This window comes from Bubalus bubalis, chromosome 2 (genome assembly GCF_019923935.1).
Source record: "Bubalus bubalis isolate 160015118507 breed Murrah chromosome 2, NDDB_SH_1, whole genome shotgun sequence".
Taxonomy (NCBI): domain Eukaryota; kingdom Metazoa; phylum Chordata; class Mammalia; order Artiodactyla; family Bovidae; genus Bubalus; species Bubalus bubalis.
In genome coordinates, this window is record NC_059158.1 from 50,326,990 (window position 1) to 50,352,026 (window position 25,037).

At 37.8% G+C, this 25,037-nt stretch overlaps 1 long non-coding RNA gene across 1 annotated transcript; it reads left to right on the plus strand.

Moving 5' to 3' along the window:
- Positions 1-22,852: 22,852 nt before the first annotated feature.
- Positions 22,853-23,899, plus strand: LOC123330425. The gene is made up of 2 exons (XR_006546350.1): positions 22,853-23,346; positions 23,761-23,899. It is a non-coding gene; the product is annotated as an uncharacterized LOC123330425 (long non-coding RNA).
- The last annotated feature ends 1,138 nt before the right edge of the window (positions 23,900-25,037 follow it).

Consider the following 25,037-nt stretch of genomic DNA (forward strand, 5'->3'; position numbering starts at 1 on the left):
CTTCCATGTCCCAAACTTGGACAAAACAAGTAAACAATTTTTGGGGGGAATTAAATCTCTTCAAGGAAATAAGGGTAACACTTGAAGATATAACTGATATAGTAAGTGTTAGTTACTTCAGTCATGTTTGCCTCTTTGCGAGCCCCCACCAGATTTCTCTGTCCATGGGACTTTCCAGGCAAGAATGCTGGGGTGGGTTACCATTTCCTTTTCCAGGGGATTTTTTTCAACCCAGGGATCAAACACTGGTCTCCTGTATTGCAGACAGATTCTTTACTGCCTGAACCGATATACCAGCTCAGTATTCAAGAGCTGAGCCCCTAAGTGTCACAGAGAATCTTGGTGGGAATTGGGAATTTCTCTTTTAATTCAGTAGTTTAAATTATTATCATTCATTTAGATCACTTCAAAACAATTTTTTTTTCTAAACTTATATTGGATAATATCATGGGGCCATCTCCAGACAGAGGGAGAACAACTTTGTTTCTAGTTATAGTGAAAGGGTAAAAAATGACTGGGCTGAACCCAGTACTCAAAAGAAGGAACAAATAACCCCAGGTTAAGAAAATTGCAATTATTCTTGACATTGAGGTTACACTTACACATTTGGGAAAGACCAAGGAGAGGTCAGTAAAAACTTAACCAAAAAATGAAGATACAAATAAAGCTGCTTATCATATTCATGGGGTGAGGGGCAGAAATGGCTCTGGGTGGGGACTAACTGGACTTGCTCTAATAGGCAGAATTTGTTTAAATGTGTCAGGAGGGCTTGTGTAAGCATTTAATAGCAATAGAAAGAAGTTGACAAGATTAAGTTGTATTTGGTTTATAGCAAATTAGATTTGTAAGAAAGACAATTTACTTCTTACAAGAGATAAGGAAAAAGTATATTCTATACAGAAACAAAATATTGCTACCTATAGCTAACACTCTGGAGTCTCTGCCGTAAAATGTACAAAATAAGTGAAGATAATGTTTTAGAGGTCCAACAACATGTCATGTAGCAGTTGTTTGCATTAATGAAATTCTTAACAGAAAAAAAATCACATCCTGATGATCTGACTTTATGTGTAGCTTTTAGTTGTTTGAATACAGAAAGACAAAATGTTATTCTAGCATCTTCACATAGAAGGCCTGACTGGGAATGGAAATGGAAGCAAAGGAAAAGAATGGAAAGAGGAAGCTGCCAGCAGAGCAGCTACTTACAGTAGGATTACATTATCATCATCATCAAGCCATCAGTACCGTTAACCATGGACTGAAAAAAGTCAGTGGCCCAGGGAATTTCCACTCCCTTCCTTAGGTATGGATAATATGTAATAATTTGAATAGTTGATTTATGTTGTCATCTTTTAACTCAGTTTTGTTTTGTTTTGTTTTGCAAATGAGTTCAAAGCATATTACAAAGGAAAGCATTAACAAATGCTTGAGCAAATTGAGTAATAAATGTCTCAGGCACAGTGCTTCTTTGGAGAGCGGGTCAATTCACCATTTTTGTGGGATTCATCAGTGGTTCAACATTAAAATCAAATAACTTGCACATTTTTCTTCAATAGTAATTGCTGTCAGTTATGGTCGAATGGACTAGATTTGAGATTGTGTTCCACACAACCTGAAAGCACATTATGATTGATGATACCAAGGAACTTCAGTTTATAGTTGCCTCATATTTACCTAGTAAGAGATTATTCTTAAACTGACTTGTTTTGAAACATCTTGTGATTTTAGCAGAAATCAAAAAGTCAATTAAAGGCAGACGAATTCAGATAAGAAATCTCAGATTTCTTCTAGTTCTAGATATGCGAAATCTAGTTCTAGATTTCTATAGTTCTAGATATGCGAAGAATTGTGAGTGTTTGAGGTAAAATTAGCCCATTAGCTTTATTCTGTCTAAACTTATATTATGCAAGTGTCTTGCAGCTCTGATTAACCTTGCTTTATGGTAGAATGTATGTAAATGCAGCAAACACCCTGCCTGTCTCTTTAGCCTGTAACTGACATGGGGCTTCTTTCGTGGGGCTTCTATGTGTTCTCTCTCTTTGACAGTAAAACCACAGCGCTTGTGCCAGCCATGAACTTATCCTGTCTTCTCTCTTCTAAAATTCTAATACATTCTTTCCCTAATCTGACCAATAAATTGTTTTTTCTTTGATCCTGATCACATTCCTTCCCAGTTCTTTAACAAATGTAATTTGGACATATTATTTCATTTTTTATATATTTATTTGTTAGAGTAGTTTTTATCAATAAATTCAGAGCAAAGTTGAGTAGAAAGTACAGAGATTTCCCATCTACCCTGTCCCTACACATTCATAGATGCCCCATCATCAACATCCCACTAAAGGGGGCATCTGTTACACCTTTTGAGCCTGCTTTGACACATCATTGTCACCAGAAGTCCAAAAATTATGTTACATTTTGCTCTCAGTATACTTTCTGTGGATTAACAACATGTGTATAGTGTTAAGGTGTGACATGGTGTATTTTCACTGCCTTGTAATCTGATTCATCCCTCTCCTAGCTCCCTCAGTCCCTGGCAACCACTGATGATTTTACTGTTTCCACATTTTTTTGCCTTCTCCAGTCTATCATGTAGTTGGAATCATACAGTATTTCTCATTTTCAGATCTTCCTTGTTAACTTAGTAATATGCATTTAAGGTCCTGATAGCTTACAGGGAATGGTGTCAGATTCATGATCTCCAAAGAAGAGAATTTAGCTTTGTCTCCAGAGACAAGGCTTCAAGCATATGAAGCTTCATGTGGCAGAAGTTTTATTACAGTGAAAAAGGGACAGGGAAAGTTTCTGACATAGACATCAGAAGGGGGCAGAGAATGCCCCATCCCTAGTCTTAGCAAAGGAGCTATTTACTTTTCCAATTGCTTATTAACAATAAATCAAAATAATGTCTTAAGGTTATAAAGGTCTTACCAGACCCACTCCCATAACATGCATTTTAAGATAACAAGATTAGTTAGAAGGTACTTGAGGAGAAATTTCCTAGAGCAGGAAACATTGTTGTTATATAATCATTGGTACAGAGTTTAAGCCAAAACATACCCTTGAGGAAGATAAACTGTTTTGTTGTATAATCATTAGTTCTGATGTTAAAGAAAAAAAAAATGTGGCTAAGACACGGAATATAGAAAAAAAAATTGTTCTTTTCTCCTTTTAGAGGGCCCTGGACCCCTTCCTCCTCTTCAGGACCCCCAGACTCCTTATCAGCCTACTTTAAGAATTGACACTCTGTTCCTACATGTATTTTCATGGCTTGGAAGCTCATTTATTTTTAGCAGTATACAATATTTCATTGTCTGGATGGACCACAGTTTATTTATCTATTCACCTGCTGAAGAACATCTTGGTTGCTTCAAAATTTTGACATTTATGAATAAAGCTGCCATAAACATCCATGTGCAGGTTTTTGTGTGGATCTAACTTCAACTCCTTTGTGTAAATACCAAGGAGTATAATTGTTGAATTGCACGGCTTTATAGAAAGCTGCCAAATTGTCTTTCTAAGTTACTGTACTATTTAGCCTTCCCGCGGCAATGGAATGAGAGATCCTGTTATTCCACATCTTTGTCAGTATTTAATATGTTCTGGATTTGGCCATTATAATAGCTGCACGGAGGTATCTCATTGTCATATTTTCATTTCTTTGATGACATATGATGTGGAGCATATTTTCATGTGTTAATTTGGTATCTGTATATCTTCTTTGCTGAGGTCTGTTAAGGTCTGTGCCTCAACTTTTAACTGAGTTGTTTGAGTCCTTATAGATGAGTCTTGTTTGTGTATTTTGGATAACAGTTTTTTTTATCAGATGTGGCTTTCATAAATATCTTCTCTAAGCCTGTGGCTCTTTTTTGCATTATCTTGACATTCTCTTTTGCAGAGCAGGTTTTAGATTTTAATGAAGTTCAGCTTATCAATTATTTCTTCATGGACTGTGTCTTTGGTGTTATATCTATAGGAATCACCATACTTAATAGCATCTAGGTTTTCTCCCATATTATCTTTTAGTGATTTAAATTTTACATTTAGATCTGTGGTTCAATTTGAGTTAATTTTTGTAAAGAATATAAAATCTTATTTAGTGTAAAATGTATCTAGGTTTACCATTGTATTGCTCTAGCTCCTTTGTCAAAGATCAGTGGACTATATTTACAGCAATACATTTCTGGGCTCCTTAATTTATTCCATTGATCCATTTGTCTCTTCTTTCATCAATACTATACTGTCTTGATTACTGTAAGGCTTGAAGTTGGGTAGCATCAGTCCTCTGACTTTTTTCTTTTCCTTTAGTATGACATTAGTACTATATTGGCTACTCTTGTCTTTTGCCTCTTTGTAAAAATTTTAGAATCAATGTGTCAGTCTCCAAAAAGTAATTTTCTGGAAGTTGAATTGGGATTACACTGAATCTATAGACAAACTTGGGGAAAACTGACATTTTAAGAATACATTTTAAGATTACTGAATCTATGAACATAGACTACCCCTCCATTTAGTAAGTTCTTTGATTTCTTTCATCATTTTAGAGTTATGATTTCTTTTCTTCTGTTTACTTTGAATTTAATTTGTTCTTCTATTTTTACTTTCCTAAGATAAAGATAAGTGACTGATTTTAGATCCTTCTTTTCTAATTTTTGCTATAAACTGCCCTATAAGTACTGATTTCAGTTCCTTCCACAAATTTTGATAAGTTGTACATTTGTTTTCATTTTGAAAAGTTGTTACTACGAGCTGTGAAAGATGCCAGGAGTCCTGGCCTCTGGAGGAGAGGAGTTCAATCTGTGATGAGGCTTGATGGCTCAAAGGTTTTGAGTAATAAAGTTTTATTAAAGTATAAAAGAGATAGAGAAAGCTTATGACATAGACATCAGAAGCAGGCAGAAAGTGCCTCCTTGCTAGTTTTTAGCAAGGAATTATATACCTATTAGCAAGCTGCTAATTAGAGAAAATAAATGCCTCAAAACTGAGACTGGCACCAGGCACCTCACCAAAAACATGTATTTTGAGATAGTATTGGAACAAAGTGAGTCATCCCAGGCCATAAAACAATTGACATGAATCTTGAAGAAAAATAGATTTCTAAGCAAATACATAATTTCATTAATATAGCTTAAGAGAACATTTCCATGAGTAAAACATAGTTTATTGTGCCATTATTCGTTCTGAATCTTAGGCTAAAGGACTTGAAGAAAGGCAGATTCTAAGGTAAATACATAGTTCCTTAGCATAGCTTAAGAAAATAATTTCCATAAGAAAAATGCATTAATTAGCTCAAGGTTTGAGAAAAATTAAGTTCAGGTAGAATGTGGTATTGTCATAGGAACACAGAATTTTAAAAGAATCCTCCTTTTGATGTTGTATACAGAAGGGGGGAAAAATCTGACATTTTGTTTCATCATGCCACTTAAGAGGGGGGAAAAGCGTGACACTTGAAGTCTATATCCTCCATTGGGGACCCCTAGCAATCCTGCCTAATACCCTCTCCATTTAGTTCCAAGTATTTTAAAGTTTATCTTGAGATTTCTTCTTTGACTCGTGTTATTTCAATTCAGTTCAATCGCTCAGTTGTGTCCGACTCTTTGCGACCCCATGAATCGCAGCACACCAGGCCTCCCTGTCCATCACCAACTCCCAGAGTTCACTCAGACTTATGTCCATCAAGTCAGTGATGCCATCCTCTGCTATCTCATCCTCTGTCGTCCTCCTGGCCTCAATCCTTCCCAGCATCAGAGTCTTTACCAATGAGTCAACTCTTCTCATGAGGTGGCCAAAGTACTGGAGTTTCAGCTTTAGCATCATTCCTTCCAAAGAAATCCCAGGGCTGATCTCCTTCAGAATGGATTGGTTGGATCTCCTTGCTGTCCAAGGGACTCTCGAGAGTCTTCCCCAACACCACAGTTCAAAAGCATCAATTCTTTGGTGCTCAGCCTTCTTCACAGTCCAACTCTCACATCCATACATGACCACAGGAAAAACCATAGCCTTGACTAGACGGACCTTTGTTGGCAAAGTAACGTCTCTGCTTTTGAATATGCTGTCTAGGTTGGTCATAATTTTCCTTCCAAGGAGTAAGCGTCTTTTAATTTCATGGCTGCAGTCACAAGCTGCAGTGATTTTGGAGGCCCAAAAAATAAAGTCTGACACTGTTTCCACTGTTTCCCCATCTATTTCCCATGAAGTGATGGGACCGGATGCCATGATCTTCGTTTTCTTAATGTTGAGTTTTAAGCCAACTTTTTCACTGTCCTCTTTCACCTTCATCAAGAGGCTTTTTAGTTCCTCTTCACTTTCTGCCATAAGGGTGGTATCATCTGCATATCTGAGGTTATTGATATATCTCCTGGCAATCCTGATTCCAGCTTGTGTTTCTTCCAGCCCAGCGTTTCTTATGATGTACTCTGCATATAAGTTAAATAAGCAGGATGACAATATACAGCCTTGATGTACTCCTTTTCCTATTTGGAACCAGTCTGTTGTTCCAGTTCCAGTTCTAACTGTTGCTTCCTGACCTGCATCCAGGTTTCTCAAGAAGCAGGTCAGGTGGTCTGGTATTCCCATCTCTTTCAGAATTTTCCACAGTTTGTTGTGATCCACACAGTCAAAGGCTTTGGCATAGTCAATAAAGCAGAAATAGATGTTTTTCTGGATCTCTTTTGCTTTTTCCATGATCCATGATCATGTTATTTAGAAGTGTGTTATTTAATCTCCCAACATTTGGGAATTTCCAGTTCTCTTTCTGTTGCCGACTTCTAGTTGAGTGCCATTATGATCTAAGACTAACCATTTTATTATTTATATTCTGTTAAATGTTTTAAAGTGTGTTTAATAGCCAAGAATGTGGCATATTTTGGTGAATGTTCCATATGAGCCTGAGAAGACTGTGAATTTTGCTTTTGAATGATGTTGTATGCAGATGTTCGGCTGAATTTGAGTTTAACTGTATTCTTACTGATTTTCTGTTTGTTGTGTTTGTCCATTTCTGATAAAGGGGAATTGACATCTCTCTAACTATGGCAGTAGATTCATCAATTTCTCTTTGCAGGTCCATCGATTTTCCCTTTATGTATTTTGAATTTCTGTTGTTAGGCACATACACGATAAGGACTGTTATGTCTTCCTGGAATATGGGCCCCATTATTATTACATAGTACCTGTCTTTATCCCTGATAGCTGTCCTTGTTCTGAAGACTGCTCATTTCAAGTCCACTTTCAAGTAATGATGCCAAAACCTCAGCTTCTATGTACTGGTGCTGAATCAAATCTCAGAAACACAGTTTTGGGTGAAGTAGAAACTAATAGCTTTATTGCTTTGCCAGTGATACAGCGGGCTTCTGCCCTTGAAATCTATGGGTCATAACTTGAGAGGATTTGATGAAGGGTTTTATAATAATGGTTCAAATGTGAGAGTCTATGACAAATTAGGGTGTGAGCAAGACTTATACTCTCTTAATCTAATCTCAGGTGAACTTCTTCATGAAATTCTCTGATCCCTTTAATCTTACCTCTGGTTGTTTCTTGTTTCTTCTCCCTTAATTAGCAACTGTTTGAATCTGCCCTTTGCAATTCAGGGAAGGTCATAGAGGCTGGAGTCTTGCCTGAGTGAAAAGGGAGATAAAAAGGCCTGAATGCCCAAGATCCCCACAAATCCTTGCTCATTTTCAGGGCCACTATACTGTTTCACAGATAATGGTGAGTGCCTGAGTTCTTCCTTTCTTTACACAGATCTAAGTTTCATGTCTTTATAATTTTCCTTTTCTCTGAAAAATTCACTTTATCATTTCCTGAAAGGTAAGTGTACTAGTAACAAATTGGTTCAGTTTTTGTTTGTCTGAGGAAGTCTTTATTTCTCCTGTACTTTTCAAGTATAATTTTGGAAAGGACAGATTCTAGGTAATTTTTTTTTTTTCCCCTCAACACTTTAAATATTTCACTCCACTCATTTCTTGCTTGCATGTATTCTATGGAAAAGTCAAATATAGTTCTTATTTTTGCTCTTCTATGAATAATATCCCTAACTTCTTGCTTCTTTCAGAAGATTTTATTGTGGACATTTTGTAGTTTGAAAACATGGTTGGTTTGGTATATGGTTTTTTTGGCATTTATTCCTACTCTGGGTTCTCCAAATAGGAAAAAGTGTATGCCAAGGCTGTATATTGTCACCCTGCTTATTTAACTTATATGCACAGTACATCATGAGAAACGCTGGACTTGAAAAAACACAAGCTGGAATCAAGATTGCCGGGAGAAATATCAATAACCTCAGATATGCAGATGACACCACCCTTATGGCAGAAAGTGAAGAGGAACTAAAAAGCCTCTAGATGAAAGTGAAAGTGGAGAGTGAAAAAGTTGGCTTAAAGCTCAACATTAAGAAAACGAAGATCATGGCATCCGGTCCCATCACTTCATGGGAAATAGATGGGGAAACAGTGGAAACAGTGTCAGACTTTATTTTTTGGGCCTCCAAAATCACTGCAGCTTGTGACTGCAGCCATGAAATTAAAAGACGCTTACTCCTTGAAAGGAAAGTTAAGACCAACCTAGACAGCATATTCAAAAGCAGAGACATTACTTTGCCAACAAAGGTCCGTCTAGTCAAGGCTATGGTTTTTCCTGTGGTCTTGTATGGATGTGAGAGTTGGACTGTGAAGAAAGCTGAGCGCCGAAGAATTGATGCTTTTGAACTGTGGTGTTGGAGAAGACTCTTGAGAGTCCCTTGGACTACAAGGAGATCCAACCAGACCATTCTGAAGGAGATCAGCCCTGGGATTTCTTTGGAAGGAATGATGCTAAAGCTGAAACTCCAGTACTTTGGCCACCTCGTGCGAAGAGTTGACTCATTGGAAAAGACTCTGATGCTGGGAGGGATTGGGGGCAAGAGGAGAAGGGGATGACAGAGGATGAGATGGCTGGATGGCATCACTGACTCGATGGATGTGAGTCTGAGTGAACTCTGGGAGTTGGTGATGGACAGGGAGTCCTGCCGTGCTGCGATTCATGGGGTCGCAAAGAGTCGGACATGACTGAACGACTGAACTGAACTGAACTGATTGTTTTAAGTATTTATTCTGTTGCTTTATCTCTTTCTTCTCCTTGTGATATTCATATTTATATATGTTGATACATTACAATTACAGGCTATTATGCAATATTTCTCTTTAAATCTTGAATCAAGGCAAATTGGAATTGGTCAAACAGGAGATGGCAAGAGTGAACATTGATATTTTAAACATCAGTAAACTAAAATGGGCTGGAATGAGTGAATTTAACTCAGATGACCATTATATCTATTACTTTGGGGAAAAAAAAAATCACTTAGACTAAATGGAGCAGCCATCATAGTTAACAAAAGAGTCTAAAATGCAGTACTTGGATACAATCTCAAAAACGACAGAATGATCTCTGTTTGTTTCCAAGGGAAACCACTGAATATCACAGTATTCCAAGTGTGTGCCCCGACCAGTAATGCTGAAGAAGCTGAAGTTGAAAGGTTCCATGAAGACTTACAAGAGCTTCTAGAACGAACACCCCCAAAAAGATGCCCGTTTCATTATAGGAGATGGGAATGAAAAGTAGGAAGTCAAGAGATAACTGAATAACAGGAAAATTTGGCCTTGGAATACAAAATGAAGCAGGTCAAAGGCTAACAGAGTTTTGCCAAGAGAATGCACTGGTCATAGCAAACACCGTCTTCCAACAACAGAAGACTCTACACATGGACATCACCAAATGGTCAATAGCAAAATCAGTTTGATTATATTCTTTGCAGCCAAACATGGAAAAGCTTTAAAAACAAGACTAGGAGCCAACTGTGGCACAGATTATGAACTTCTTTTTGCCAAATTCAGACTTCTTAATATCTTCTTCTTCTGTTAGATCCATACCATTTCTGTCCTTAATTGTGCCCATCTTTGCACGAAATATTCCCTTAGTATCTTTAATTTCTTGAAGAGAGCTCTAGACTTTCCCATTCTAATATTTTCCTCTATTTCTTTGCATTGATCACTGAGGAAGACTTTTTTAAATCTCCCTGCAATACTTTGGAACTCTCATTCAGATGGATATATCTTTCCTTTTCTTCTTTGCCTTTAGATTCTCTTCTTTTCTCAGCTGTTTGTAAGCCCTTCTCAGACAACCATTTTGCCTTTTTGCATTTCTTTCTCTTGGGGAAAGAAATTATCACTACCTTTTGTATAATATCAAAAACCTCTGTCCATAGTTCTTCAGGCACTCTGTCTATCTGATCTAATCCCTTGAATCTATTTGTCACTTACTCTGTATAACCATAAAGGATTTGATTTATGTCAAACCTGAATGGTCTAGTGGTTTTCCCTACTTTCTTCAATTTAAGTCTGAGTGCCAGACATGCTGGAATGTGAAGTCAAGTGGACCTCAGGAAGTATAACTACAAACAAAGCTAATGGAAGTGATGGAATTCCAGTTGAGCTATTTTAAATACTAAAAGATGATGCTATGAAAGTGCTGACTCAGTATGCCAGAAAATTTGGAAAATTCAACAGTGGCCACAGGACTGGAAAATGTCAGTTTTCATTCCAATCCCAAAGAAAGGTAATGCCAAAGAATGTTCAAACCAAAGCACAATTGCACTCATCTCACATGTTAGCAAAGTAGTGCTCAAAAATCTACAAGCCAGGCTTCAACAGGATGTGAACCATGAACTTTCAGATGTACAAGCTGGATTTAGAAAAGGCAGAGGAATCAGACATCAAATTGCCAACATCTGTTGGATATTCGAATAAGCAAGAGAATTCCAGAAAAACATCTACTTCTGCTTTATTGATTATGCCAAAGTCTTTGACTCTGTATCTCAACAAACTGTGGAAAATTCTTAAAGAGATGGTAATACCAGACATTCTGAACTGCCTCCTAAGAAATTTGTATGCAGGTCAAGGAGCAAGACTTAGAACTGCACGTGGAGCAACAGACTGGGTCCAAGTAGGGAAAGGAGCATGTCAAGCCTGTGTAATGTCACCCTGCTTATTTAACTTATATGCAGATTACATCATGCAAAATGCTTGGCTGGATGAAGCATAAGCTAGAATCAAGATTGCCAATTTATGTCAATGTATGGCAAAAACCGCTACAACATTGTAAAATAATTAGTCTCCAATTAAAATAAATAAATTAAAAAAATTACTGGGAGAAATATCAATAGCCTCAGATATGGAAATGACACCACCCTTATGTCAGAAAGCGCAGAAGAACTAACGAAACTTTTGATGAAATTGAGAGAGAGTGAAAAAAGTTGTCTTAAAACTCAACATTCAGTGTTCCTTTGGCTGTCTCGTATACAGGGTTATTGTTACCACCTTTCTAAATTCCATATATATGTGTTAGTATACTGTATTGGTGTTTTTCTTTCTGGCTTACTTCACTCTCTATAATAGGCTCCAGTTTCATCCACCTCATTAGAACTGATTCAAAGAACAGTCTTTTGGACTCTGTGGGAGAGGGAGAGGGTGGGATGATTTGGGAGAATGACATTGAAATACGTATAATATCATATATGGAATGAGTCGCCAGTCCAGGTTCGATACACAATACTGGATGATTGGGACTGGTGCACTGGGACGACCCAGAGGGATGGTATGGGGAGGGAGGAGGGAGGAGGGTTCAGGATGGGGAATACATGTATACCTGTGGTGGATTCATTTTGATATTTGGCAAAAACAATACAATACTGTAAAGTTTAAAAATAAAATAAGATTAAAAAATAAAAAAAAAGATTGAAGGCAGAAAAAAAACAAACAAACAAAAAAAAACACCTCAACATTCAGAAAACTAAGATCATGGCATCCGGTTTCATCACCTCATGGCAAATAGATGGGAAAACAATGGAAACAGTGAGAAACTTTATTTTGTTGGGCTCCAAAATCACTGCAGATGGTGACTGCAGCCATGAATTTAAAAGACACTCAATCCTCAGAAGAAAAGCTATCATCAACCTAGACAGCATATTAATAAACATATATATATATATATATATATATATTTTTTTTTTTTTTTTTCCCCCACAAAGGTCCATCTAGCCAAAGCTATGATTTTTCCATTAGTCATGTATGGATGTGAGAGTTGGATTATAAAGAAAGCTGAGTGCCAAAGAATTGATGCGTTTGAACTGTGATGTTGGAGAAGACTCTTGAGAGTGCCTTGGACTGCAAGGAGATCCAACCAGTCAATCCTAAAGGAAATCAGTCCTGAATATTCATTGAAAGGACTGATGCTGAAGCTAAAACTCTAATACTTTGGCAACCTGATGCAAAGATCTGACTCACTGAAAAGACCCTGATGCTGGGAACAATTGAAGGCAGGAGGAGAAGGGGATGACAGAGGATGAGATTGTTGGATGGCATCACCAACTCGATGGGTATAAGTTTGAGTGAACTCTGGGAGTTGGTGATGGACAGGGAGGCCTGGCGTGCTGCAGTTCATGGGGTCGCAAAGAGTCGGACATGAGTGAGTGACTGAACTGAACTGAATTGATACATTACAATACATTTTTTTTTTTTTTTTGGTAGTTGTCCTACTGTTCACAGATAGTTTGATCTGGTTTTGGTTTGTTTGTTTCATTTTTTTTTTTTTTTTAACCTTTCCCTTTCAGTTTTGATGGTTTTCTTACATTTTCAAGCATATTGCATCTATCTTCAGCCATGTTCACTCTACCAATAAAACCATGAAAGTTGTTCTTCAATTCTGTTACAAAGATTTTGATGGTATTTATTTTTGGTTCTTCCTTTGAATTTTCATCTCCCCACTTAACATTGCCAAAGTGCTATTTGTCTGCTTTCTACTTTACCCATGTTGATTTAAAAAGGTGCACAATGTGAAAGTTTTATTTGGAGGAAAATGAGGACTGCAGACTCAGAAACAGCGCCTCAATTAGCTCTGAGAAACTGCTCCAAAGAGGTAGTGGTGGGAGGTCAGTATTTGTGATTTTGTTGAAGGGGTGGGGGTTCACACAATCAAGCACTTAGCTTACAAAATGTTTCTCGCTAGTCAGGACTTGACCATGAAGGGATTTAGTGCTTTTCTAGATATGAGGAGATATAAGGGTTGGATCATGAAGTCAGTTCCTGAAAATACCTAACTATCTAAAGACCTGTTCTACCAATTTTCCTGGAGCATAAAGTGCCTTATTCTCCACCCTGAAGTCCCTTCAGGGCATATTGAAGTTCAACAGCTGCAGTAGCACAGGTTTCAATCTCTGTAGAGGCAGATGACAAATATCCTTGGCAAGGGCCAATTTGTATTTGACAGGGGCCCCTCATGGTCATACATTAGACCATACTTTAGAAAGCATTTCATGATCATTTTGTCACATGTTGTTATGAAGCCTTATTCCTAGTTCTGAAGAATATTTTTACTGACAGGTCACTGAATGTGCTATTACTGGACTCAGATCAGATCAGTTGCTCAGTTGTGTCTGACTCTTTGCGACCCCATGAATCGCAGCACGCCAGGCCTCCCTGTCCATCACCAACTCCGGGGTTCACTCAGACTCACGTCCATCGAGTCAGTGATGCCATCCAGCCATCTCATCCTCTGTCGTCCCCTTCTCCTCCTGCCCCCAATCCCTCCCAGCATCAGAGTCTTTTCCAATGAGTCAACTCTTCGCATGAGGTGGCCAAAGTACTGGAGTTTCAGCTCTAGCATCATTCCTTCCTAAAAAATCCCAGGGCTGATCTCCTTCAGAATGGACTGGTTGGATCTCCTTGCAATCCAAGGGACTCTCAAGAGTCTTCTCCAACACCACAGTTCAAAAGCATCAATTCTTTGGTGCTCAGCTTTCTTCACAGTCCAACTCTCACATCCATACATGACCACTGGAAAAATCATAGGCTTGACTAGATGAATCATTGGTGGCAAAGTAATATCTCTGCTTTTGAATATGCTGTCTAGATTGGTCTTAACTTTCCTTCCAAGGAGTAAGTGTCTTTTAATTTTATGGCTGCAGTCACCATCTGCAGTGATTTTGGAGCCCCTAAAAATAAAATCTGACACTGTTTCCTCTGTTTCCCATCTATTTCCTGTGAAGTGATGGGACCAGATGCCATGATCTTCATTTTCTGAGTGTTGATTTTTAAGCCAACTTTTTCACTGTCCTCTTTCACCTTCATCAAGAGGCTTTTTAGTTCCTCTTGACTTTCTGCCATAAGGGTGGTGTCATCTGCATATCTGAGGTGATTGATATTTCTCCCAACAATCTTGATTCCAGCTTGTGTTTCTTCAAGTCCAGCATTTCTCATGATGTACTCTGCATATAAGTTAAATAAGCAGGGTGACAATATACAGGCTTGACGTACTCCTTTTCCTATTTGGAACCAGTCTGTTGTTCCATGTCCAGTTCTAACTGTTGCTTCCTGACCTGCATACAAATTTCTCAAGAGGCAGGTCAGGTGGTCTGGTATTCTTTCCAGAATACCATCTCTTCCAGAATTTTCCACAGTTTATTGTGATCCACACAGTCAAAGGCTTTGACATAGTCAATAAAGCAGAAATAGATGTTTTTTTCTGGAACTCTCTTGCTTTTTCGATGATCCACTGGATGTTGGCAATTTGGTCTCTGGTTCCTCTGCCTTTTCTCAAACCAGCTTGAACAACTGGAAGTTCATGGTTCACGTATTGCTGAAGCCTGGCTTGGAGAATTTTGAGCATTACTTTACTAGCGTGTGAGATGAGTGCAATTGTGCGGTAGTTTGAGCATTCTTTGGCGTTGCCTTTCTTTGGGATTGGAATGAAAACTGACCTTTTCGAGTCCTGTGGCCATTGCTGAGTTTTCCAAATTTGCTGGCATATTGAGTGCAGCACTTTCAACAGCATCATCTTTCAGGATTTGAAATAGCTCAACTGGAATTCCATCACCTCTACTAGCTTTGTGCGTAGTGATACTTTCTAAGGCCCATTTGACTTTACATTCCAGGATGTCTGGCTTAGGTCAGTGATCACAGCACCATGATTATCTGGGTCATGAGGATCTTTTTTGTACAGTTCTTCTGTGTATTCTTGCCACCTCTTCTTAATATCTTCTGCTTGTGTTAGGTCCATACCATTTCTGTCCTTTATCGAGCCCATCTTTGCATGAAATGTTCCCTTGGTATCTCTAATTTTCTTGAAGAGATCCCTAGTCTTTCCCTTCCATTGTTTTCCTCTATTTCTTTGCATTAATCTCTGAGGAAGGCTTTCATATCTCTTCTTGCTATTCTTCGGAACTCTGCATTCAGATGCTTATATCTTTCCTTTGCTCCTTTGCTTTTCACTTCTCTTCTTTTCACAGCTATTTGTAAGGCCTCTCCAGACAGCCATTTTGCTTTTTTGCATTTGTTTTCCATGGGGATGGTCTTGATCCCTGTCTCCTGTACAATGTCAGGAACCTCAGTCCACAGTTCCTCAGGAACTCTATCTATGAGATCTAGGGCCTTAAATCTATTTCTCACTTCCACTGTATAATAGTGAGGGATTTGATTTAGGTTATACCTGAATGGTCTAGTGATTTTCCCTACTTTCTTCAATTTCAGCTTGAATTTGGCAATAAGGAGTTCATGATCTAAACCACAGTCAGCTCCTGGTCTTGTTTTTGTTGACTGTATAGAGCGTCTCCATCTTTGGCTGCAAAGAATATAATCAATCTAATTTCAGTGTTGACCATCTGGTGATGTCCATGTGTAGAGTCTTCTCTTGTGTTGTTGGAAGAGGGTGTTTGCTATGACCAGTGGATTTTCTTGCAAAACTCTATTAGTCTTTGCCCTGCTTCATTCTGTATTTCAAGGCCAAATTTGCCTGTTACTCCAGATGTTTCTTGACTTCCTGCTTTTGCATTCCAGTCCTCTACAATGAAAAGGACATCTTTTTGTGTGTTAGTTTAAAAGGTCTTGTAGGTCTTCATAGAACCATTCAACTTCAGCCTCTTCCGCATTACTGGTTGGGGCATAGATTTGGATTACTGTGATATTGAATGGTTTGTCTGAAGTCACTTCTAATTTGTTTTGCATATGACCTTGAGTTCATGGAAATCCCATGGTATACCTTCCTGTCCATCCAGGTGGAAACCATGGCAATAAATTAGGACCACAATCCAGTGATTTCCATTAGGTGCAGCACAGTGAATCTCTGATCATCTGATCCAGTCAGTTCCATACCAATCACTTTCTTTAAATTTAGTAATCTGGAGGCATTGTTCACAAGGCATCCAACCTAGTTCCCTAATATTACTAGGCTGTCTATCCTTAGTGTGATTTAATTATTCCCAACATAGAGGAGCTTTTAAACTTAAATTGCAATAGTCTGGTTTTAGCTATGTAGATCCATCCCATAATTGTGGGAATTTTCCTTTTACTAGAAGAGAGGTTATAGTTTTTTATTGAGACTTAGCTCATCATTCTGATTGACTTTGACTGGCCCTAAGAAAAAATTTGAATCGATGACCAGGGTCAGAGTAGGATTATTAATTGGTCAGGTGAGAGGATCCCATTTAGTAATATCATGAGTAGACAGGATAGGACTGAATGCTCTCCTAAAATAAAGTTCATAAAGGGCCAAGCAATTAGAGTGTTGGAATGGAAAAATCCACCAAGGTAATTTATAAGTATTAGACATAGGTAACTGGCCAAAAACTCAACAATTGGGTTGGGTTTTAAAACTAGCATAAGATTGTGTCCATGATAAAAAACATTTTATTTATAGGCAAAGGACCAGAAAGTCAATAAAATATTATAAATGATCATGCCAGTCAGGTCAAGCATCTTGATTAAGCTATCTACTTCTGATGTCTTCTTCTCATCTTGATTTGTGTAGTTTCCTCTGATAAAATGGTACTTCCATCTGGGTCAGAGACAGTCTCTTAAATTAGGTCCATTTCCAGTCTTGGTTGCAGGTTGTGAGGTATATGATCTTCATCCAAAATGATTACTGAGATAGGCTTCAGAAATAAACAGAGTATCCTTTAATAATTAAATTAAATTTTACACTAATATAGCACAATAGCAAAGAATTTTCTAGGAAATGAGTCTTTGGAAAACACAGATTCAAAACCATAAAAGTGATAAGCATATTTACCAGTTTATTTAGTCCTTTTGTTAATCTTTGTGAAGCAAAGGAATCAGGCTTTCTGTTAGAATCTTTTAATTTCATATCCAGTTCAGAATTATGGTCTGAAAGTTAGAAACTTGTATTTATCCAAAAGTCCTTTCAGAAATCTTCTTGAAGAGGAAGCATTTTTTCAAGAGCATCAGAATAAAACAATAACTGTCTACAATGACAAAAGACTCAAGAAAGCATGTTTAAAATCTGATTACAATGCAATTGACAAAGAAACTTGGCTACTGTTGTGGCAATGCTTTAAGAGAATAATTAGAATTCTGACCAATAATATTTTACTGCACATATCAGAATTTTAGGAACTCCATGTAATTTCTAGAATATCTATATTCATAACATTTACCATACTATATAGCTTGAGGAGATTTATTACTCATTTGATAATGTTTTCCATATAATTCAACATATCAAATAAACCTAATTAGTTTAATATCTCTCTTTGGGATGTTTCAGGAGCCCTTTGAAGCATTGCAAAGTGTTAGAGAAATTAAATAGTCTGGTTTAGGTTTCAGAGACAAAGCAGAGCAAGCCTCTGACCTTGTTTCTAACCTGGACCCTGCTCTGACTGAGAGTGACTGGGAATGACTGCCTGCTATGAGTGCAAGACTTGCAGCACCATAGATAAGATGGGGGAAGGATTTTGAGATTGCTGAGCCCCTGTGAGGGGGGCCTGGTCAGCCAAGATCCAGGCTTAACAACATTCCAAGTTTCACAAGACAAAATAAACAGTATTAACATGAAACCAGAGCTACAATTTGGTCATAGATTGGTGAAACTATCAGTTTGTGGCCTGGGGTTTACAAACAGTAATCCCAAACTTCAGTCTTTGAAGTCTCACTCCTCATCCATGAAAAGGACATGCTCCTTGGGAACTTTTCCCAACTGGGACTCAAGATGTGCTGTGATATGGGACTTCTGAGGACTGTTTAAGTCTGGATGTCAGTCAAAACCCAATCTGGTGATGTATTCTCTGCTCTTTCTATTTATCTTTTCTTTTAATATTAGCATATTGAAAGCAAGCTAAATAATTTTCTAATAAATATTTGTATTATTTATTTGTATAGAATGAGTGACTTATTTTGTTATTAAATCCTTTGAATCTGAGATGAAAGTGAAAACTTTGGGCAAAACACAAGTTAACTAGAGGTCAAAAGAATTTCAATAGAATTTGTTTTAAATTAGGATGTTTTGTCAATAAATACCAAAATATTTTAAGACACTCAGTCAGATACTATCACAGGTCACCATGAAACAATAGTTATCCACTTAGGCAAAATAACAAGAGATTTCAAAGACACAGAACAGATAATTTAAGAAGTGAAGAAACTTGAAAGTCTATTATCAAAGGCAGTTTAACATCTGAAGAAAGACTGTCCTCTCAGAAAAGCCAAATTCAAGATTTGCACCAGTGTATTTTAAATTAATTTACTCAATTAAGTTTATTTTAAACTTAGTCAGTCCTGACCATGCACAAAACTCTTTTCACAGGGTCCACTTTTCACAAACATTAAAAAAAAAAAAATCACTTTCTGTATTCATAATTTTATTTTCCAATTCAGAAATAAACCCCTATAAGTCAGGTCTATCTTCTTTTCCCTTCAGTCAGTCAGTTCAGTCACTCAGTCGTGTCCAACTGTTTGTGACCCCATGAATTGCAGCATGCCAGGCCTCCCTGCCCATCAAAAACTCCCAGAGTTCACTCAAACTCATGTCTATCGAGTCAGTGATGCCATCCAGCCATCTCATCCTCTGTCGTCCCCTTCTCTTCCTGCCCCCAATCCCTCCCAGCATCAGAGTCTTTACCAATGAGTCAACTCTTCGCATGAGGTGGCCAAAGTATTGGAGTTTGAGCTCTAGCATCATTCCTTCCAAAGAACACTCAGGGTTGATCTCCTTTAGAATGGACTGGTTGGATCTCCTTGCAGTCCAAGGGACTCTCAAGTCTTCTTCAACACCACAGTTCAAAAGCATCAATTTTTCGACACTCAGCTTTCTTCACAGTCCAACTCTCACATCCATACATGACTACTGGAACAACCATAGCCTTGACTAGACGGACCTTTGTTGGCAAAGTAATGTCTCTGCTTTTTAATATGCTATCTAGGCTGGTCATAGCCTTCCTTCCAAGGAGTAAGTGTCTTTTAATTTCATGGTTGCAATCACCATCTGCTGCGATTTTGGAGCCCCCTCCCCCCCCCCCAAAAAAAAGAAAAAGTCTGACACTGTTTCTACTGTTTTCCCATCTATTTCCCATAAAGTGATGGGACCAGATGCCATGATCTTAGTTTTCTAAATGTTGAGCTTTAAGCCAACTTTTTCACTTTTTCACTGTCCTCTTTCACCTTCATCAAGAGGCTTTTTAGTTCCTCTTCACGTTCTGCCATAAGGGTGGTGTCATCTGCATATCTGAGCTTATTGATATTTCTCCCGGCAATTTTGTTTCCAGCTTGTGCTTCTTCCAGCCCAGCGTTTCTCATGATGTACTGTGCATATAAGTTAAATAAGCAGGGTGACAATACACACCCTTGATGTACTTTTTCTACTAAAAACACACATCCTACTTTCCTTAAGCTCATGAACTGTCCTTTACACCAATTCTGTAGATTGGTGAACATAAATACCAGTGATAATTTCTAAAAACATTTGCTTTTTTATAGAGAACATCTCAGGATGGCACCAAATGTTATTCATTAATAGTCCAAAATCTCTTTAGTTTCTCTGTAAGAGGAAGTTAGTATTAAGTAATTAATGTTTCAGAATCTTATTTTACTTGGAAATGACCTAGCTATTCAATAAACCATTACTTAGTTTAGCACAACCCTAGATATTCTAAGTCACCCATATCTGGAAAGATTATTTTAGAAAGACATTCCTAAAGTATAATTATTCTTAAAAGTTTATGTAAAAGCTGCTATTTCATTACATTTTATTTCCTTAAAAGTTTCTTCACTCGAGTTATTTTCCTGCTAACAAACCTGTAGCAGACATAATAAAATTTTATTTAACTTATATTAAACTAGGCACAATGAAAATGCTATGCTTAATGTTAGTGACCTTTAGATATGTCTATATTATTAATAATTAGATTAACAAACAAACATTAATACCAGGAAATTTATACTGAATGTTTCCCTGCTGCTGCTGCTAAGTCGCTTCAGTCGTGTCCGACTCTGTGCGACCCCATAGATGGCAGCCCACCAGGCTCCTCTGTCCCTGGGATTCTCCAGGCAAGAATACTGGAGTGGAATATTTCCCAGTTCACATAAACCTGAAATTTATTTAGTTTAATTTCTCTTGTATTTAGAATTGTTTGATTTGTAAGTGCTTACTTTTCTTTAGGCCAATTAGATTAGGACTCGTTTGCAAATTAACCCCAGCGATATTAATCCAAAGGCATACTGACACATACACATATCCAGACAGACACAGTGTATAGATCTAGCTTCATTTTCTAAACTTATTCATGAATCAGATATCACAGTATAAAACTCACTAACTATAGCCAACAGTTGGAATAATAAAATTTTAGAAAGTTTCATTCCTTTTTTTCTCAGCTTCAGGAATTAAAGAGATAGTCTAAATGAGTGATCCAGAGAACTCTGGTCGCAAGGCATAGGGAGTGAAAATCAGGTTCTCCTAGTAGGAGTATTCCCTCAGGGAAAGGATTCTAAAGATATATATATTTTTTTTTTTTTTCTTTTTTTCCTTCAAACTTTCTCTACTATTTGGGAATTAAACCAGTTGGGGGCAATTAACCTTCTACTGGTATTGTGTACTTAATTGGCACAATTGAAGTTTCATAGCTTTCATAGATACCCCATTTATTTTCTTTTCAATGGTTTTGAAAAGTTGGTCAGACAGTATAACAAGGGAATTTTGTGTGTAACTCAGACAAACCTAAGTTATCTTTTTGACTAGAGTAACAAAATCCTCATCTAAGCCTCCTTTAAAAGTGGAGTTAAGCCAAGGGTCATTTTAGTGGTTAGGGAAAAATTCAGGTGTCAAATAAGAATATTACTTAAAAGTTGTTTTTTTTTTTTTTTTTCCCCCCAGTCTCCCATAATAGTCCAGATTGACTCATCTGATCTTTGCTTGCATTGTTGAATCTTTGTCCAATTTACAGCTTTTAGAGAAAGTTTTGGAATAGGTTTGAGTAATTTCCAAGCTAATTGCTTGCATTCAGTGAAAGCCTCTGGACTATGTGATTCAAAGTCCATTAAGGGATATTTCCATCCTGTTTTCTCTATGCATTACCTTGCTTTACTTTCAGAAGCTAACAGCTGTATTAGTTGATATAGATCTGAAAACCCAGGTTCATAGGTTCAGATGGTTAATTCAGATTCCTTAGCAAATCCCAATGGATCCTCACTTGGATGGGAAAATTCCTTAGCTAGGGCTCTAAGTTCTGCTTGGGTCCTGGGTGTATAGGTAAGCATTGAAGATGATTCAATTCTCCCTGTAGCAGGTTTCTCCTTAAGGGAGTTATGGTTTTTCTTATTTATTTATTTATTTTTTTAATCCTCCTTTGCTGAAGAAAGGAGACCAGGAGGAGGAAGAAAATTTGGAAGAGAAAAAGCGTCTGGGCCAGGTAGTTCAGATAGAAGAGGATACATGGGAGGAACAGAGGGAGAGGCAGTCAGTACCAGGGGTCTTTCTCAGTTCTGATATAGTATCAAGCAATTTCTTGTTGGTTTCCTGCAAAGAATTTACTCTATAATATCCTCTTTTAGAACCTTCTAGATACCAAAGTAAGCATTCCATTTAGTCTTCTTGATAATATAGCCACATTTTTCTAACTGTGCATGAAAAAATATCAATTTAAGAATATCAAAAGAACCCCAATTTGGTCATTTTATATTGAAATCTCCTATAGTATAATTTTCCCAATTAAGTAGGTACTTGCAAGTAAAAGTATTGCACATACAACCCTGGTTGGAGTGTTAGAGGCTGCTTTCTGATGCACCTTGTTTCTGTGTTTGAGAGGCTCTATTTCCCATTTTAAGTTGAAATTTTCATGGATAAAATTCAATAGTGAAATTGTGTGGTGGGACAGTGTGCTGCCTGTGAGCCTAACTCCTCCAGGAGACACCCCAGAGTCTTTTCAGCTTATCTTACATGGCTTAGTTTCTCCTCCTGGCCACATAAGACCACAGTGGGTGCTTGGATGGCTGAATGGCTAATTCTTATTGTGACCTTCAGGTGAGCTAGTGTTTTAAGTAATGAGTGTGTTTTCCCTGTGGGACCACTGCACAGTTCAGAACGCAACCTCTACCATTCCCGTAAGTATCCCAGTTTGTAGGGGTCCACGTTAGGCATTACTGACAAAATGGAGACATGGCCTCAACCCCCTCTCCTCATCTCGCAGGCACGGTCCTGGGATGAAGGGGTTAGCTCTTGTGATTCTGACTTGTTCTTTCCTTTCTTCAGTTGAGTTGGATGGAAAGAATGTTAAGGTGCTTGAGAGAAGCATGAGAAAGCACAAAGCCTTCTACAGTTGTGCCCAGAAAATAATCTATAAAATAACCACTGACATTTATTCAAGGATCTTTACAAAGAATGTTCTAGGATAAGCACTTAGGCCGTAGCTTGAGGCCATGGGAAGTATTGTTTTCTGAGACCTGTTTGTGAGGGAAATATTTATGGCAAAAGAAGTTTGCTGAGTTTAAGGCTTAGGAATAATTAAGAATAGCTAGAAGCCTTTTTAGGAGATAGTGATCTTAAGATGCTAGGGGCAAACAGGATTTAGAAAGATAAGAAATAAACTAAGGAATGTAGTATGAGTTACAACGTAATCACAAGTTAAGTATAGGACACATAAGAGAAAGTAGATAATAGATAGTAAAGTCGATTCTGAGAGAATCGTTGAAGCAGGAGCTCTGTTTATAGGGAAACAATGATTTCAGGAGACAGTAAATCTGGGTGGGGGGAACTAAAAACGTCAAACCTCTGACTTAATGCTTTTGTCAAAGTATAAAAGAAAACCTGAAGTGTGAAATTCCGTACTATGAGTCAGAGGCTACATCATCGTCCGCCGACACTGCTCATCCCTTCAGGCTGATTCCCTGGCTGTTGGAGCTGGACTCCAGCACCAGTTGCCTGAGAAAACCAAAACAAACCAGGAAGAGTCTTATGACTTTTCCTTGGAACAAAGCTCTCACGTAATATCTTCAATTTTATCCTGACAAATTCTATTCTATTCTATTAAGAATTGAGGTAAAGCATCAGATCACCCTCTTACCTAACTACACAGCACAAACCACTCAGTCTACTAAAACTGAGAAACCTTGGTAGCTTTCAACTGAGCCCTGGATATTCCTCAGTATCTTTTAACTGAGAGCCCCCATACCTTTCCACTGGGTGGGTATTCCCTTGATATCTTTCAGCCAGATCCCTCCAGTATCTTTCAGCTGGGTGGGCATTCCTTGGTATCTTTCAACCAAGCCCCATTCAGCATCTAGACACTGAATTGATATGCCCTGGTATATTCCAACTGTGCTCCCTAGTATCTTTCAACTGGGATGAGACAGGTAATCTCCTCTAGTGCCAAATAAAACTCAGGATCATCAACCAACACAGGAAATACAAGAACAAGGAGAGACTTATCTAAATTCATCTGGACTCTCTGAGGAGGTGGATGGACACAAATGGCCGCTGCAGGTAACAAAGCTCCAATTCCTCGCAGAGTTCAGTGAAAAGAAGGAAGTCTACACAGGGTTGCTTCATTGGTTGCCATAATGGTCAAATAAATAAAGATGCACAAGGTGAAGTATGAGTTTGTTTTTTTTTTTTTTTTAACTTTCTACACATTTAATAATTTCCTCTTTGTCTCAGCTGGGTTGCAACAATTATTAGCCTCTTATTATTTGTTCTAACATGTTGGGTTTTTTGTTTGTTTATTTGTTCACTATTTTTAAAATAAGGAATAGAGTAATGCACAGATTACTTGAAAAGATAGGTATAACATTTATCCTGATGTAGAACTCTCAGATATCTATCAAGAGAAGGATAAAGGTATTCAAAACACTTGTCATCTCATACCTGAGAGCCCCAGGTAACAGTGGGTTGAAGGTATCAGAAATTAGAATACAGTGTTCAACTATGAAAGGTATGAAAGCTGAGGAAATCCAATATGGAATTCTGGATAAGATCAAAATGTCATCTAATGTCTGTCTTATTCAGTGAGTGATGTCTGAATAATGGATTGGCAATTAAGAAAAAAATAAAAGAAGTTATTAGGTTGATGAAAAAGCAATTGCAGTTTCAGACCACGAATTTTAAATCATTCTAACTAGGCTCAAACACATTTTTATTAATCAAAATAGGAACCATTACAATCAATGCACTTTTGCCAATGAGAAATAAGTTTGTTTGTTCCTGTAGTGTAAAAATCCATCCTTCGGGATTTGATGAAAACTTGGAAAGCATTTTCTACCTCCTGCTGATTGTAGATGTGCTTTTTCTGCAAAAAGTTGTCGATATGCTTTAAGAAGTGGTAGTCAGTTGGTAAGAGGCAGTTGAATATGGAGGATGAGGCAAAATTTTGCAGCCCAATTTGTTCAACTTTTGAAGCATTGGTTGTGAAACATGTGGTCAGGCATCATCATGGAGAATTGAGCCCATTCTGTTGACCAATGCTGGATGCAGCCATTGTAGTTTTCAGTGCGGTTTATTGATTACTGAGCATACTTCTCAGATGTAATGATTTTGCTGGGACTCAGAAAACTGTAGTGGATCAGACAAGCAGAAGACCACCAAACAGTAACCACAATCTTTTTTTGGTGCAAGTTTCACTTTGAAAAGTGCTTTGGAGCTTCTGGTTCAACCACCAAGCTGGTCATTGCCAGTTGTCATATAAAACCCACGTTTCATCACATATCTCAATCTATTTGAGAAATGGTTCATTG